A 5639-nucleotide genomic window follows, 5' to 3' on the forward strand; every position below is an offset into this window, starting at 1 on the left:
CCGGGAGCGGTCCCACCCCCCGCCCCCCAACAACACTTCCCTTTCCCCTTCCTTTAGCCACAGTTCTTCAGTGGCTCCCTGGTCACATGACACCTTTCGACACAACCAGCGCCTTCCCCTGTGACGCATTTCCGCTTCCTCAGAAGCCGCCGGGCCGCCTCGTCTCTTCGCCTCGCGCGTCTCCGAGCCTTCCTCCCCACCCCCCGCCATGGTCCGGAGCCCTCTCTTTGCCCCGCCCCCGCCATGGTCCGGAGCCCTCTCTTTGCCCCTCCCCCAAGTTCCCCGACCTCTTGGTTCGGCCCTGGCTTTAAAGGGACAGTACGCGCTTGTAGCCGCGTCTCTTAGGAAAAAATCCTGGGGGCCCGACTCTGCGGAGGTCCGAAGCGTCGACTCGGATTTGTCCCCATTGCATAAATGGGGCCCCCGGATCGATGAGTCCTTCCAATTCAACAATTAAAACCCTCCGGCAACAATGGCGATTGCCCGAGTTGCAGCCGAAGGAGGAAGAGGAGACATTGGTGGGCTCCCGCGAAACCCTGGGTTCTAAATCCGCCACTTTCCTTTGCTGCTGTGTGACCCAGGAAAGTCCCTCAACTACTCTGGGCGTCGGTTTCTTTATCATCAAAATCAAGAGTTTCCTTAGTGTCTGAGGTCTCTAAGTTCTTAAACTTACTTTTTATAGTTTTATTAAGCAAGCACGGGACTTTTTTTTCCTTTTCCCTTTCTTTCCTTCCATCATTTTCCTTCCTTGCTTTCTCCTTCTTTACTTTCTCTCCCTTCTATCCTTTGTTTCCTTTCTTATCTTTTTTCTCCCCTCCTTTCTCCCTTTTTTCTTTCTTACTCCTGTCTTTCACTTTTCCTTTCTTCTTCCCATCCTTCCTTTCTTGATTTCTTTCTTAAAGCCTTTCTCTCCTTTCTTCCTTCCGTTTCTTTTTTCTTTCCATGCTTCCTTTCTTTTCTTCCTTCCTTTGTAATCTAAGTCCTTAGACATGTCTAATCAATGTGTTCTTAGAGCCTTGCATATAAAGCATATTGAATTGCACTTTTTTCTAGTGTAGCATTCTATAAAATTCTCATTTACAATTCTTTCCCCACCCCAAAAATAACTCTCAGGTGAAGTTGATGAGGAATAGAGAAAAAGAGCTAAATTTGCTAATTAGATTCCCTAGTTTGAATGAGGGATCTGCTATTTATTAGTCATGTGAACACTGGGCAAACTACTTAGCCCTCTCCCAAGCCTCTTCATTAAGATAAAAAGGGTTTAGAGTATTTGATCCTGTTGGACCTCTTCCATTTCCAAATTCTCTTGTGCAATGATTGTTTCTTCCAGTCCTAATATTTAGATAAATGTTAAAGTACAAGAAGTGAGGCTGCTCTCGATTACATTGTTTTTCGACAAAGTGCAACTACTGCAGCAAAAGCCACATAAAACAAACAGAGCTCAAAAGATGTGGAAGTATGAAAATCTTTGGTTGTTCAAACCTGTTCTTTTTTTGATCCAAAAAAAAGATTGTATTCCCTTTGCAAAATATTATTAGGTATTTGCTTAGCACATTCTTTTTTTCTTTGGTAGATTCAAGATTTAGGTCTAATGTTTTCCCATTTTCCCCTCTAGGCCATTTACAAAGCAAAAGAAAAAATATATATTCCTTTGGTATTGACAAAAACCAGGCTAGAAAGCAAAGTGATAATTATTAAGAAAATATTTGAATTCCATTTTAAAACTTGACCAAAGGTTCCTGCCTCAGGAACACTTTGACCATGGAAGAAAAAAAACAAAAAAGCCTATTTTCCTATTTATTCCTGATGCCTTGTTGCCTTATCTCTGTTTTCTGTAGATCTAAATAACAGACCCCCTCAGTCACTTTAGCATTATCCATTCAAATCAACAATTTCATTATTAGTACCCTCCACATTGTAGAGACTACATCATCATCATTAAAAAGCAATCATTAGACATTCATTTGTGTGTTACTGTGCAAGGTATAATGCAAAAATAGTTATACTGTTTACAGTTTCCTACAGGGACCTGCAAATAAATAAACAAACTCTTTTCTACCTTATCCAAGTAGCATCTACCTCTTCCCCCCCAAATTAAGCAATTATATGCATAACTCTCTAGTGAAAGATGAATTTGCATGGGTGCTTATTAAGAATAAAGAAATCACTCAATTTCCCTAAAATTCTTACTGCTTCACCTTAGTATGTGCTTGCCTTACAGAAACCTAGTAAGACTTTATGAGCAGGTTGGTTTGACAAGGTTAATTCCTTCTTTATGATTGATAAAATAAATTGTGAATTTTTGGGTTAGTTAGATACTTCCCCTGTTTTCTTAAGCCAATTAGAATGGGTGATTGCTTCACAACTTGTTCTTAGATTCCTGAATTTGTCATTAAAATGGAAAGTATACAGATTGAGAGATGCTAAGAGGAGAGTTGCAGAACATACTGCATATACAAGTTGTTATTTAGAGAAAAAGCTCGGAGATCTGACCTGTAGGCTTGTCCAAGCAATTATATGGCACCAGAGGTAGCAGTGAGAACTTTCTAGGCACAGTCAGGTCTATGGGAACAACTGGTAAAGGAATATACCATCTCTTGAAAAACCTGAGGAATTCTTAGAGCAGTATGTGTACTATGTGGAAAATATTATCAGTTATATAGAGAAAAGAAGTAAAGGAAAGTGACCCTGAGAACTTTTTCCTTGTAGAAAATCCAGATTAGTGCTATAAGCCTAAAGAAGTATCTAAAGAGACAAAGAAAAATCTATATGTATATAGATATATACACATGCATGTATGTATTGTTATTCAGTCATGTTCAACTCTTTATGACCCATTAGGGACAGCTAAGTAGATAGAGAAGACAAAGATATCAGTAGATAGAGCTCTACACCTGAAGGAGGGAATCTTCCCAAGTTCAAATTTGTTCTCAGACACTCTACCTGTGTCACCCTGGGCAAGTTATTTAACCCTGCCTCGATTTCCTCATCTGTAAAATGAGTTAGAGAACGAAATGGTTGACACTCCAAGTGTCTTTGCCAAGACAAATGAGGTCATGTAGAAGCAAAAACAGGCAAGTTAAGACCAACTAGAGCTAAGTTCTTTTTTCAAATGTGTTGGGGGGGGAGGGGTCTTTCAACTCCCTCCCCACCACACATTTTCCCTTTTGTCCCTCCAGTAAATTTATATTACTGACCTGGATTTCATATTTCTTAGGGCCAACTAGAGAGGACTAAGTTATATTTTATATATGCACATACACACATATATATATACATAATGTATATGTGTACATATATGATGTGAATAGATATATACATATGGAGATAGATCTAACTTGATATATATTTTATACACACACACACACACACACACACACACCCTTCCAAGAGTACATGAGACTTACCAGAGAAATGGTGAATTGAATTGGCTGAAATAGATCACATTTGTGCAAATCTTGGTCTCAACAGATAAATTCAAAGAGTTACTATGACCTGATAAATGAAGCTATGGTAGGGACAATAACTGCTTTGTAAGCTATTGGATTTTTCTTTAAAAGTATTTAAAACTGGCTCCAGATATTGGGCTTTTCATAGCACTTTGATGATCCAAGTAGAAAAGCCACCCTACAAAGAGGCACACACAGGAAGTTGATTTTCCTTAGGCTTGTCTAGTGAATTACAAATGGCCAATAGAGAAGCAGGGAAATTAGGAAGCTATGATCAATTGAATCTGCAAGAACTTCATTTCATTCCAGTTCCATACCTGAACTACCAGACTGCCTTGAATCAGGCCCAGCCTATAATAATGACAGCCAGGTTTCTCTCCTAGATTTTATTAAAAGATGGATGGGAATAGAACTTGGTCATCTCTAATTGGTCTTAAGTAGTGGCAATATTTTCACATGATCCTCCTGGTTCCAATAATGTTCTAAACTCCAGGAATGGAAGAGTTGGAATTTGATCTGGTTTTTCTGATAGATCTGAATTTTGTTTGCCTTTTGTTTAGGGAGTAGGGGTGAGGTGGAGGTAAATAGGACCTGTAGAACAGGGATCACATGGGAAGTGGAATTGCCTCAAACTCAGCCTGGTCTAGAAACATAGAAAGTTTTTTCACATTGGAAACATGTTCCAAGAATTGGGTGAAAGTGTGGGTTTGGCGCCATTTATTTTTCCATTTTCCTTTCATATTGTCCCCCTTATAAGTACAAACAAACCTTTGATGAAGTATTTTGTCTTTGATCTGATTGTCTTTGGTCTAAAAGATATGGACAAATGACCATTTTTTTAAATTTAATATTCTGTTGGTTTTGTTAATAAAACTTTGTCTCAAACTTTTTTGATTTTGGGGGTGAGAGGGTCTTTTAGTACTCCAGCCCTTTGGCTCAGGACTAAATTCTATTTTATATATGCATACATATATACACATATATATGTATGCATGTACATGTGTGCATGTGATGTGTATAGATATATACATATGGAGATAGATTTAACTATATATATTTTACATAAATGCATGTGTTGGCACGCATGCATGCGCGCATACACACACACACACACACACACCTCCAAGAGGACATGAAACTTAACATAGAAATGGTGAATATGCTTGACTGAAACAGGTCACATTTGTATAAATCCTGGTCTCAAAAGATAAATTCAAAGGGTTTTTATGACCTGACAAATGGAGATAAGGTAGACAAAAAGTAAAAAAAAAAAAAAAAAAAAAAATAGTATGGGCTTGGAAAGGCTGTTATGGCTCACAAAGTATATCAATTATTCATCCGACATTTATTCCAGATTGGCTAAGTGAAGCTTTTCTTATACTGAAGTTTTTGTCTGTCTGAATACTTGCCTAGGAATATTAGAATCTTTTTCTCTTTTTTTGTAGAGATCAAGACACCAGCCCAAAACTGATGTTCTAAATTAATGTTCAGGACATAGGCATAAATTTAAAAGTGAGATTATAACCCCAAATATTGAAGTTGGTCTATGTAAATGCAAAGTTGTTGCTTGTTATTCTGGAATACAATATATGCACATACATATTTACAACAAATTTGAACCCTCTAATTATCAAGGTTTTAATACCAATACCAATTTCTAAATATCAGTTCCCCTAATTTCTTCAGACTTGTCCCAGTTGTAGAATATAAAAACTCAGTTCTGGAAAACTGCACCATCTTATGTTAATGTTCTTGACTTTTCTCTGCTACACATTGGAGGGATTTAAGTTCCTGATTAGATACTATTTTCAGAAGATCAATTGATCACATAAAGGGAAACATATTAGAGAAGTAGAAAATATCAAACATTCTCTGAGGAGTAGAATAGATTCTATAAATAATGAACTCCCCAAGACTGAATATGTGAAGCAGAGAATAGGAACACTGTCAGGGATTCTTTAGAAGGAATTTCTCTATGTGAGTGTTCTGGTTTAGCAATCTGGAGGTCTTGGGACCAGTCTTTCTTTCAGCAGAGTAATTACTACAAGAATAGCCAGGATAAAGTCCAAATTCTTTATTTTCTCCTTCACAGTCTGTTTCCTTCACTTGGGGCTTGACTAGCTTTCTGGAGGGCCTTCAGATGGGACTTGGTTTCAGTGGAGAAATGAAGGAGAGCTACCAGGAACCTGA

This window comes from Sarcophilus harrisii, chromosome 3 (assembly GCF_902635505.1).
Source record: "Sarcophilus harrisii chromosome 3, mSarHar1.11, whole genome shotgun sequence".
Taxonomy (NCBI): Eukaryota; Metazoa; Chordata; class Mammalia; order Dasyuromorphia; family Dasyuridae; genus Sarcophilus; species Sarcophilus harrisii.